Genomic DNA, 13,003 nt, shown 5'->3' on the forward strand with positions numbered 1-13,003 from the left:
ATATAGAAAAAAACGCTAAAAGATAAACAAAAGAAAATCAACCAAAAAAGTTGTATGGTAATAATGTTGCTCGTATGAAACCTGTGGTCAGAGATGAAATGATACTGGGTACTGGTACCGAATTTCCCGAACCGAAAAATCTTAAGTACCAATTTGGTACGACTTTTGGCGTTCCTGGTACCGGTTCGCTACCGTTTTTTATCTTCATATACAGGTACCGTAATTGGTATTTTCAGTACCAATACCGATTCGGTATTGGTTGGCACCGAGCTCATCCATACCCCTAAAACTAAAAAAAGAAATAATTAAAAGTTGAAGAAAATAAAAAAAAGGTGCACGATACCATTGTTGTACATACAAAACCCGTGATCAGGGATAAGCAAATGGTACCGAGTAGCATTACCGAATTTCCCGAACTAAAAGATTTTCAAAAACAATTCGATACCGACTTTTGGTGTTTTCTGTACAAGGCTGGTGTCGGTTTTTACATTTATGTACCGATAACCGTACTGGTATTTTCGATACCAGTACCGGTTAACAAAAGTTTATCTAACTTAAAAAGTAAAGAAGATTGTAAAACTATTAAAAAAACCATATATATTATTATAATTTTACTGTTCAAAATTGTATTATTAATATAGGGTGGAGATACAATAGGAAGTTTATTTGGCTAGGAATGATAGGAAGTGATCTTGACCATCCATTAAGTTAATCAAGGGCTAATATTAAATCAGGGAAATTGAAAGGAAGAAAAGAGGCGCGTGAGTTTGTTCAAGGTCATTCTAGTCAATCCAAGCCAATAGTTTCTCTCTCCTCCAATTCCCCCCCCATTTTTTAAACGTTAATAACTCTTTCATACGAAATTATTTTTTTTATAAAAATTGCACCAAAAAAACGAGCATTTTTTTAGCTTTAAAACGAGTATACTATTGCTATATTTAAAAAAAAAATTTAAAACCCAGTTGCGTAAAACGCAATAGAAAACCACCAGTTACGTAAAACGCAATGAAAAAAAAACCTAAAAAATGACATTTTTCTAAAACGCAATGCACCAAAAACACAAAGAAATGACTTATTTGTAAAACGCAATGGCCAGAAAACACACAGAAATGTCTTATTTGTAAAACGCAATGGCCAGAAAACACACAGAAATGTCTTATTTGTAAAACGCAATGGCCAGAAAACACATAAAAATGTGTTTTACCTAAAACGCAAACACCAAAAACACAAAGAAATGACTTATTTGTAAAACGCAATGGCCAGAATACACACAGAAATGTCTTATTTGTAAAACGCAATGGCCAGAAAACACATAAAAAAGTGTTTTACCTAAAACGCAATGCACCAAAAACACAAAGAAATGTCTTATATGTAAAACGCAATGGCCAGAAAACACTTAAAAATGACTCATTCTAAAACGCAATGGACTAAAAACACCTAAAAAATGTGTTTTACCTAAATGAGCCAATTTATAGAAAATTAATTTTTCTGGCAGCTCAACCCCAGCCAGGGGCTCTGCCCCTAGGACCCCGCCAGGGGCTGCCGCCCCTGGGACCCCGCAAAGATCGTAAAACGCAATGGCTAAATCAAAAACCCAGATCATAAAAATGAAATTAAAGAATTTCTTACATGAATCGAAGCCGACTTCTTCATCAATTGACAAAACTTGAATGATAGAAACACTTATCAACGCTCGAATCGAACGAATCGAGTGATTATCTCCAAAATCATCGGAAAAAACGAGATTTTTTTTATGAAATTAAACTGGGTTTTCTTCAAAAAAAGCTGAAGAACACGTTGATCGGGTTCTGAATCATTGATTGGTGATGAAAATCGCACTATAATGTAGTGATTATTGAGATAGAAAGTGAAGAAATAGTTGAAGATGGTGGGTTTTGAAAATGGTGGGTTTTTTAATTTACTGGGTTTTGAAAAAGGAAGAGGAAGGAGTTGGATTGACTAAAATATCCTTTCTCTTTATTTTAAAATTTGCCACATGTCATAATCCTATGGCTTCCTATCATTCCTAGCGAAAATTAACTTTCTATTTGATCTTTTCCTTATTAATATATAGGAGAATTAATATATATAAGGATAATGTTAAAACTAAAAAAATGGCTCTAATATGATTTTCCTCCTAAAAATAATTTAATATTAACATATTTTTGCCGTAGTAACGAAAGATCGGGGCGTGAATATTGCAAAAAAACCCTAATTCCCAAAACCCCTGGTCTATATAAGAAACACCACCATTGTTCACCCAAACCATTCCCGTTTCAACAATGCTCTTTAACGGTAACATTTTTAAGTTCATTGCATCAGTTTGTATTTGATTTTTGTTGAATGAATAAGAATAAGAATGGAGGTTACCTGTATCTATGTTGAAAGATGAAAGGCTTGTTTCTCATGAACATTCGCAGTGGCCGCCTGATCGAACTTTCGCCTTCGCCAGGCTTGAGAGTTCATGTTGCTCCTTCCTTCCTTCCTTGGATGTCTGAGATCCTCCTCCTCTTTTTTCAATTTTATTTTTATTTGTTTTGATGTGTAAGAGAAACTGGTGATGATAATCGTAAGGCTTGTTTCTCAGAAACATTCGCAGTGGCCGACCAAGAGCTTTCGCCTTCGTCAGGCTTGAGAGCTTGTGCTGTCTTGCTCCTTCCTTCCTTGGATGTCTGAAGTTTCAATATACACATAAAATATTATTTATTTATTTATTTATGGAGATTCAGTGTGGGTTTGTCAATGATGATTTCAATAGATGACGAGTCTGATGTAATATCCAATCCATTCATTATGAAGACGAATCGAGGCATTTGTTTGAGAGCCAACCCATATACTACTGACCCCCTTTGTTTTTCATTTTTAAATTTTTTTGCCAATTAATTTTCGGTGTCTTTTAAAAAAAAAAATAAAAAATAAAAAAAAAATAATTGGCCGATGATTAAATTCAAATTAATGACAAGCATATGTCTGAATAAATAAATGTTGTTAATCTTCTCAATGAGGCCACATTCATTTTGAAACCGATGCGGAACAAATTGATTATAACAATTTTACTGCCTTCTGAAGTTTTTATTTTTTAAAATAATTTTGTGGTTTTTGATTAAATTGTTGATGGAGTTCAGATGATGATGAATTGCATAGTTCAAATGAATGTTTGTGATTAGAAAAGTTTTTATCTTTCCGATGAACTCACAATTTTTTTATATTTTTTAATAAATAATGATTTAGTGGGATAATGACGACTTCATGTGATAAGGTCTCGTTCGTCGTAATGGTGTGAACCTTGCCGACCATCCTGTTATATCACCACCCATAAACTGAATCCCACATTATAATAATTATTATTTTTTTAATTTATTTTGTAAATCATTTGGGTTTATTCAACTGTATTTTTGTTTGTTTTTTAGTGACACTAGAATTAAGACTCGCCGCAATGCGGCGGAGATTCTTTAGTGATAACTAAGTCGATTTAGTGCGCGCACGTTATGTTGAACCTATCAAATAGGAAAAAATAGACGATGTAAAAACGTTCATCCGCAAAATTTAGAACGAAACGTAAAAACGTTAAACCAAAGACGCACGTTGTGGTGTGTTAAGTCACAAAATTTAGACCGAATGATATAGCTAAAAATTTGCGGAAAATGAAAAATATAAATGACCAAAGTTGAAAGTAAAAAAAGTTGTGAGGATAAATTGTAACAGATTAAAAGTTTTGTGTTAAAAGTAAAAAAACAAATAGTTTTGGGTTAAAAGTAATTTATAAAATACTTTTGGGTGAAAAGTAAAAAATCAATTTTTTTTTAAAAACCCCCAAAGCCAAGGTTACAACAACCATATGCATAACCATTTTTTCTTTGAAAAACCCCCAAAGCTAATATTATAACACATAAGTAAAAAAAATCGAAGTGGTTAAATCGCAAAAGATGGAAACTTTTGAATTAGAAGTGAAAAAATCAAATTAATCAAAAGAGTTAAATTACCAAAGATTAAAACTTTAAACTTAAATTGTCAAAGATTAAAACTTTAGGGTTAAAAAGGAAACAAAGATTAAAATTTTAAACTTAAATTGCCAAATATTAAAACTTTACGGTAAATTGTCAAAGATTAAAACCTTAAGGTTTAAAAGGAAACAAAAATTAAAACTTTAAACTTAAATTGTCAAAAAATTAAAAGTTTAGGGTTAGAAAAGAAATTTTCCATTTTTTTTAAAGCCTCCCAAAGCTAAAATTACAAGATATATATGCACATATAAGTTTTATAAGGTTTTAATATGTGATGCAGGAATAGATATGGCGTCGTTTAATTTGTCGATCAATTTGTCATCGCCAGACTTGAGAGTTCATGATGCTCCATCCTTCCTTACAGTAGTCAAGTTTTCTCACAACATAGAGTATACACATCGCATTACCTGAAGCACTTGTTCCCATTGGATGTCACACATTACAGTAATCACACAAATTATAAATTCTAAGCTTAACGCATGTTATGTCAACTTTCTAAAAATTATGCATAATAATTAAAACATAACTACAAACTAGAAGTTACATGGCTAATTATATATTTTCTAATTGTTTACTCTTCGAACTTGTGTCGGCCAACCCAAACGTTATGGCAGCTATCTTATCTTTCCTTCAGCGGCGGATCTAGAAAATCCGCTAAGCCGTAACGTTTTATAAATAAGCCGTAACGAAATCGAAAAAACCTCAAATTTTTCCAAAATTTACACTAATTTTTCCAAATTTTTCCGCGCCAAGCCGTAGCGGGCGTTGCCCCCCGGCCTAAGGTATATCCGCCACTGCTTTCCTTTGTGGTCTTTATGGTGCCGGGTTTTCGTTTATGTCCGGTATAGAACTAGATTTAGTTCTTGGTGTATCCGTTTAACTATTTACCCGAATCCGATAGTTACTCGAATTCGATTACTTTATTTGCCCAACAATGGTATTCGGCCCGATATTTTGATTGAAAATAACTCAAGCCCATTTTCGTTTTCATGACGTAAAGATTCACCTGCTACTCCGTAAATGATCTTTTATATTATAAGAAATGTAAACTTAAAGATATAAACAAAAATAAAGAATATAACAAATAAAAAGTTAAAGATATATATAAAAATAAACAAATATATAAAGCTAAACAAATTATACCACTTGCTGTCACAAAGGCCATTGAAGTTCAATTTACCCGTTCAAATACTTGATCAACTGTTCGGGTGCTTCCGCCAACTGTCTCATTGTAATAGTCGAGAATTTATTTCCAAAAACCTTCACATTTTTATTGACTGCCTTGTTCCTTATTTAACGAACGATGAACCCTTTGGTATGCCTTTTTTTCTTTTTCGTCTAATCTTGGCCGTTTTCATTAAGTTAAGATCGTCACACCCATTACTCCATCTTTCCTCCCTTGCTTCTCCGTTCATTTTTTCCACCAACATCTTCGTCTTCATCTTCATATTTGTCATCGCCAAGATCTTCATCTTCATCCAAATTATGTTGTTCTTGTGTTTCGGGCACAACTTCGTAGTCGGTGTCATTGTAAATCAGTAGCGAGCGTTAGACATTCTCTCGTGGTGATTGAATTGGTGGGCTCCTGTATGCAAACGGGTCGAATCCGGTTTGCGCTTCCATGGAAAATTCGAACCGACCGGATGCGGCCATTGTTGGACCTTGTGGGTGTGAAAATATTTGTGGTGGAAAATTTGGTTGAGGTTAGGTATAAAAAGCCGGTTGTACAGCTTGGGAGTAAAAAAGTTGATAGTGTGGTGTATACCCGAGTGGGGATAGAATCGGTGCACTTGGACCGCTCGAACCGCCTTGCCTCATGTCCGAGACGTGTCTCCTCAGCTTTGAACCCGATCCTCGACTAGTTGTAGAACTTTTTTTGGTGGCATCAACCTTTTTTTTTATCCATTGTGTTTGGTTTCTATTGTTTGGTTGTGAATGGTTTGGCCTGGTTGTGTTTAAATAATAAAATGTAATTTTTTTTATCAAGTGAAACTGCATTATAGCCATTCGTGATGTCCCCGACAGTCAAAAAAAGAAGATTTCTGCGGTGAATAATCCCCGCCCATCCAACATCACCGGGGTTGGTGGCGGTGTTTCTGCCGGGTGGTTTGTATTTCCTAAGTGACGCCCATACCTAATAAAAAATAAGCGCCTTAAAGTGCATTATTAAAAATACCCCACAATTTGTAGTGCGCATTGCATATTGCTTTCCACCATTGTGTGCAAGTATCCATCCATCTAGTTAATGTCTCTGAAGCCACCATTGATACACCTGTGGATTATTGACATGAAAAAGAAACCAAACCAATATGATGAGTTTTCAGTAACATCTGTGAAAATCACGTGGATCTAACCAGGGAGATATTTCTTAGGAACCCTAATAGAAATATCCCTCCTCTATCTTCCAACACATTTCTTTCTCATGTTGAAAATTATCCTATCACATTGTCATATCAATACATCAAATACCCCACCCCACCCCCCCCCACCCCCACCCCAAGAGGTGGCATATAGGGTGATAAGGGGAGTATATAGTGTGAAAACAATTAATGTGCCAGAAAAAGGGTTTTGATACGCCTCTCATTGCCCTATGAGAGGCATATAAGGTTGTGATAGTTGGAACATTAAACCCTATACGCCTCTCATTGAACAATGAGAGGCTTATCGGCACGACTTTTGATGAATTTAAGGTATAATTACTGACATGAAAGGAGTTCAGTCTGAAAAAGCGTGAAAGTGACCCATATGACCCTTATCGACCTATACGACCCTTATCGAGCAAAAATGTTTGTTTACCCAAGCATACGGGATTTATGGCTTCCAAATTTTTTCAAACTCACAAAATTCCGACTAAACTCCTGAAGATTCTTAACTAAAAAATTTGGTTGAGACCGTGAAGCATAAAGTTGTCGTTTTGGGACATTGGTAATATTTTTGGCGAAGATTCGAACCAGTCGTACGTCTCCGAAAGCGTTTGGTTATCCGACATTGATCGAGGTGAGGAGGAGGTTGTGTCCGTGCCTCGTTGTGATGACGGGGGTGTGCGATCCACGTTACCTGACTTGAACCAGGTGTTTGTAGATGAGGGGGAACCATCTTACATTGCCCAAAGTTATCCGCGACACGAATACGGGACTTACCATTCGTATACGGAAAACAAACACAAGTTAGAGTATGAGGAAGGTGCTAAGGAGTATGAGAAAAATGATAACGAAGTCGAAGAATGTGCTAACGACTTTGAGGAAAATGATAACGAAGTCGAGGAATGTACTAAGGACTTTGAGGAAAATGATAACGAAATCGAGGAAGGTGTAATGCACTTTGAGGAGGGTGTTGACGACGACGAACCTGCTAACGAGGAAGGTGTTCACGACGACGAGCGTGCTAACGAGGAACCTTCTAACGAGGAAGGTGCTAATGACGAGAAAAAAACAAAAAAAGGTATAACATAACCGTCAATTACGTGTTATTCGTGTTACATAATGTTGATATAATTTTAGAGTGGATAAAATGATTTTGTATACGTGTTATTCGTATGTATATAATTTTTATTAGGTAGGAGAAATCTAGAAAATGTTTGTGTAGGTCCCTTTTGTCGGATGACGAACCTCAAACCTTGTTATACTAACCCACTAGCGAGTGCGGAATCCAAGCTAGCGAGCAAACCGGGATTAAGCAAGTATAAACACAACACACAAGGGTTCACCGATTAACACAACTTGTATTAATGCAAATGAAGGTTTCGGTTACAAGCACAATGTTTACAAACCTAACTTGTAAACTCTCAAAGTGTGTGTGTGTGGTTCCGGACAGAAAGCTCTCAACTTGTCTCTCTATCTCTCGGGTGTGCACTCTCAGAACTGTCTAACACAACACACTGCATGGGTATAAATACCCAGCTCATGATATCTGGTCCGAAGGATCCGATAGATGGTCCGAAGGATCATCTATCGAAGACAAAGTATTCGAAGGATAAGCAGGGACCTCGAAAGATCATCTTTCGAGGTCTAATCATTCGAAGCATATCTTTCGAGCACCTCGAAGGATCAACTGTATCCTTCGAGGCTATCCTTCGATTCAGACAAACATATCAAATATATTCCAACTGTTGGCCAAGTCAATCCGGAGGATGGTTGACTTGGTCAACTTACAGACTACCAAGGACATCGTTTACATACAGACCGAATACAGACAAAGTACAGACACAAGTGCACCAACAAACTCCCCCTTGGCTGTAGCTTTGTCTTTATCTTCTATAGTTGTAGACTCGTCTCGAACTTCGACGGTCTTTGGTCTTCGAGTTCCCAAAACTCTGATGTCCTTTCAAGTCTTCATTGTCGGAGGATCTTCAAAGTCTTCACGTCTTGAAAGCAGAGAGTGTAACAACAAACTACCCGTATCATGTAGGAAGTGTGTTGGCAAACTCCCCCTTAACATAAGCTCCCCCTTGAGTTATGCTCGTGAAAAGACTTTATCTTTATGAAGTGAGATCCTTGTGGTGTTGATGATGGCTAGCGGCAACTCGATCATCTTCATCTTTTGAGCGCCTTCTCGTCGTGTCTTCACTCCAAGGCTTGTCATCGACCATGTTCTCCTAGCCTTTAGAATCTGCACATGCAAGAAATCTAAACGCGTAATGAGAACAACTGCTTGGAATATAGTTAGCATAAACAAATGACACACGTATGACCATGTCACAATCAAACACCGTCCGACAGTTTGAAAGTTTAATAAATTTATCAATTTTAAATTTTAACTTTCAAAATCTGCAAATTTTGACCGTTTATGAAGATTTAGTCAATTCGGTTTTCGTTCAGGTTTCAGGCAACGAAGACTCGAGCTCCAACATCGTACGATCGAAAATAAAGTAGAAAGAAAATCTTTTTGGCTTTTATAAAGTTTATATTAAAACACGCCTAAAATCTTTTTGGTATTTTTGAAATTAAAAGACAACAATTTAAAATCCTTTGAGTGTTATCAAACGACATCACCGCTAATGTCGTGCTGATATGCACCAAACGACGAAACTGTTTAACAGAAAACAATAAAAGTTAAGCAGTAAATAAATATTTACAGACATTCTTTTTGCGAGTTTCGAGGGTAAGAGAATCATATCAGTGTACGGTCATGCCAAAACACTCTTGTTGTTCAGTTAGTTAACATTAAGATAAGCATCCTATAACAATTATCGGTATTGTTGTCCACTTAAGCTCAACTTATCAGATGTAATCATGGCGAGGGGATACGTTAAGGTATGATTTATACTTACCGACCGGTGTTCATCCACATCACGACACATTCCCGTATCAAGGTATGCACGAGAGTTCATCTTACCGGTGAGTATACCGATTATCATCTATTTGACCGTATAAAATGTGAGATACTCACTTATTTTGAATTGAAAACAAGCCCTATGTGATATAATCACTTATTGATGAGGAACTTGATTTTCGTATGCATGAAGGCACAGGTGCAAGTCCGTGAACAGGTCAGTACTTCCGTACAGCAGAGAGACGAACTTGACACCCGGATAAATGTGATATTTTATCACTTATTTGATTTGGACATGTGATTGTTTATCACTTATTGAGGTCGAATGTAGTATGAATATGTACACGTATGTATAGTATCATGGAAGATCTAGACTTGCGTCCCCGTTATATTTCGGTAAAAGATACAACCATGATACCCAGATGATAAGCAGCATAAAGACCGAATATCTCAGAACCTCGGCAATCTATCAAACGAAATTTCGGTACTAAGACCATATGCCAATGAATGGTTCCCACCTGGTCTTCAGTCGATTAAGATTTATATCACCCTGCACACTTTAAAATGATTGTGAGCCTACCGATACATCTTATATAAAGCTGCTTATTGTTTTTCATTTAAGGTTTAAAGAGGCTTGGATAGACCACTGATGTACTATCATTTTCTCTTTTGCTCGCTAGGAAACTCATTTTTGATTTTCTATTGTTTTTGTGTTTTTGAAATTTTTCGATGTTTTTGGATTTTCAGATTTTGGATTTACTCCCCCTAAAATCAATAAACTAAGATAAATTTAAAACACAAAGGTATTTACAAAAATGATTTTCCGATGTTGGTTTTACTCTTGCTTGACCTTAATGCCATTTACCAATAATAAGAAGTCAAATCTAGATTTGTCAAAAGCTTTGGTAAATAAGTCGGCACGTTGGTCATCGGTGTGGACCTTAACAACATCGATTAGCCTTTTCTCAAAGCAATCACGTATGAAGTGATATTTGATTTCGATGTGTTTGGTCTTCGAATGCTGCACAGGATTTCTAGTGATATCTAAAGCAGCAGAATTATCAACGTAAATAGGAGTAGTTAGGAATTCAAAACCGTAGTCCCGCATTTGTTGTTGAATCCAAAGAACTTGGGAGCAACAACTTGAGGCAGCAATGTATTCAGCTTCGCATGTTGATGTAGCGACACACGTCTGCTTCTTGCACTGCCATGTGACTAGGCGATTTCCTAAGAACTGACATCCAGCCGTTGTGGATTTACCGTCGATTTTGCATCCGCCAAAATCAGAATCACTGAAAGCTACCAATTCAAAGTTATTATCCCTAGGGTACCACAGACCGGTGTCAGGGTACGCCTTCAAATAACGAAAAATCCTTTTAACAGCAGCAAGATGTGAGGCCTTCGGGTTAACTTGATATCTAGCAAGCAGGCACGTTGGGTACATTATGTCTGGCCTTGATGCTGTGAGGTACATAAGAGATCCAATCATAGCGCGGTAGTTTGAAGGGCTAACAGCTTCTCCCTTCAAGTCAGGAGTAATTCCGTGATTGGTTGGCAATGGGGTACCAATGGGCGTTGCATCAGACATCTGGAACCGGCTCAAGATGTCACCAACATATTTAGTCTGATGGATGAATATCCCAGACTCTGTTTGTTGAACTTGTAGGCCCAAGAAGAAAGTCATTTCCCCCATAGCACTCATCTCGAATTTATCCTGCATGATGCGCTCGAATTCCCTACACAAGACATCATTAGTAGAACCAAAAATAATGTCATCAACGTATACCTGTACCAGAAGAAGATCTCCATCTTGTTCCTTGATGAAAAGAGTACAGTCGATAAGACCTCTACGAAAACCGTTCTCCAGCAGATAGTGTGATAAGGTTGCATACCAAGCTCGTGGTGCTTGATGAAGACCATAAAGAGCTTTGTTGAGCAACCAAACCCGATCGGGATGGATAGGATCTTCAAAACCTGGAGGCTGTTCGACGTACACCTCTTCTTCAACCACACCGTGTAAGAATGCACTTTTCACGTCCATCTGATAAACCTTGAATCCTTTGAAGGATGCATAGGCTAGAAAGATTCGAATTGCTTCGAGACGTGCCACTGGTGCATAGACTTCGTTGTAGTCGATCCCTTCAATCTGACGAAAACCTTGAACGACTAAACGAGCTTTGTTTCGGATAACAACTCCGCGGTCATCCTTTTTGCATTTGAAAACCCAACGGGTACCAATCTTCTTGTATCCAGCAGGTTTCTCTACGAGTTTCCAGACACCCAGCTTCTGGAATTGTTGCAGTTCTTCCTGCATTGCTTCAACCCAAGCGTTATCTTTCAAGGCTTCTTTCCACGTTCTTGGTTCTTCCTGTGAGACATAACACGCGAAGGACCAATCGTTTTGTTGCCCGGATTCTCGAATAGCTGCATACAAGCCTGCATTGTTGTTGTTTCGCAACATGTTTCTTATTTGTACGCCACTTTGCACATTACCAATGATGTTTTGTTGAGGATGGGTATTATGAATCCTTGTTTCTGGATTATCTGGAACTGGAACATTTATACCCAGGTTGTTAAGATTAAGATCAACAACCAATTCAAGGCCCGGAATTGACGAAGAGGATGATGCAGTAGCCTCAGCTGTTCTATGGGCATCCACTGGAGGAGTACCCTCTGAAGTACCATGAACTGCTGTTGTAGGAGCTTCCTGATCTGCATCTAGAAATTCATCATCCTCTGAAGATTCGTTCAATTCGTTTGCATCATGAAAATCCTCATTGTTGAGAGTATTATTGTTCACCGAAGAAGATGGTTCTTGATTAACAAGAATTGGACGAACCACCGGTGAAACTGTTGCATTGTCACTCTCGAAAAACATCCTAGCCGCAGCATTTTCTTCAACGGCTTCAACATTGATCGAATTGAAGAAGTCATCATACTCAAACATCCAAGGTTGACCCGGATTTTTGACTGGCAAGGTGTGCCTTTGTACTCTGACCTCAGACCATTCCTCGACCCTTTTAGTCTCTAGATTCCAGACTCGTAAGTTAGGGGTGGCATACCCAAGAAAGTATCCATCAATTGCTCTTGCCCCAAACTTTCCATTAGGATCGATGATTGTGCATGGAGCTCCAAACGGTTCTAGATAAGATAAATCTGGTTTCCGTTTTTGAAGAAGCTCAAAGCAGGTCTTGTTGTGCCTTTTGACTGTAAGGACTCGGTTCAATGTATAACATGCAGAGGCCACAGCTTCAGTCCAGAATGGAATGGGTAGCTGCGACTCTACCAACATTGTCCTAGCAGTCTCGATCAATGTGCGGTTCTTACGTTCAGCGACACCATTCTGTTGAGGAGTATAAGCTGCACTAAACTCATGAAGAATACCCTTTGAAGTGCAGAACTCCGCCATGGAATGATTTTTAAATTCAGTACCATTGTCGCTACGTATCCGCCTAACCTTCAACTTATACAAATTCTCAATCTGAATGATCAAGTTTTTGATGATGCCAAAGGTTTCACTCTTGTGTGCCATGAACACAACCCAAGAAAATCTTGAATAATCATCAGTAACCACGAGGCAGTATTGATCACCCCGAATACTCTTGTGCTTGACAGGACCGAACAAATCCATGTGCAAGCGTTCAAGAGGAACTGCCACCGTGTTGATCTTCTTTGTAGGGTGCTTCTTCTTTGTTTGTTTTCCTTTCTGGCACGAAACACAGACGTCT

At 37.7% G+C, this 13,003-nt stretch overlaps 3 non-coding genes and 2 pseudogenes across 3 annotated transcripts; all 5 read left to right on the plus strand.

Moving 5' to 3' along the window:
- Positions 1–2,373: 2,373 nt before the first annotated feature.
- Positions 2,374–2,502, plus strand: LOC118487801. The gene has a single exon (XR_004882744.1). It is a non-coding gene; the product is annotated as a small nucleolar RNA SNORD14 (small nucleolar RNA).
- A 50-nt stretch (positions 2,503–2,552) lies between these two features.
- Positions 2,553–2,680, plus strand: LOC118487768. The gene has a single exon (XR_004882711.1). It is a non-coding gene; the product is annotated as a small nucleolar RNA SNORD14 (small nucleolar RNA).
- A 57-nt stretch (positions 2,681–2,737) lies between these two features.
- Positions 2,738–2,828, plus strand: LOC118487904 (annotated as a pseudogene).
- A 288-nt stretch (positions 2,829–3,116) lies between these two features.
- Positions 3,117–3,195, plus strand: LOC118487886 (annotated as a pseudogene).
- A 38-nt stretch (positions 3,196–3,233) lies between these two features.
- Positions 3,234–3,328, plus strand: LOC118487890. The gene has a single exon (XR_004882827.1). It is a non-coding gene; the product is annotated as a small nucleolar RNA Z43 (small nucleolar RNA).
- The last annotated feature ends 9,675 nt before the right edge of the window (positions 3,329–13,003 follow it).

This window comes from Helianthus annuus, chromosome 15 (assembly GCF_002127325.2).
Source record: "Helianthus annuus cultivar XRQ/B chromosome 15, HanXRQr2.0-SUNRISE, whole genome shotgun sequence".
Classification (NCBI taxonomy): Eukaryota; Viridiplantae; Streptophyta; class Magnoliopsida; order Asterales; family Asteraceae; genus Helianthus; species Helianthus annuus.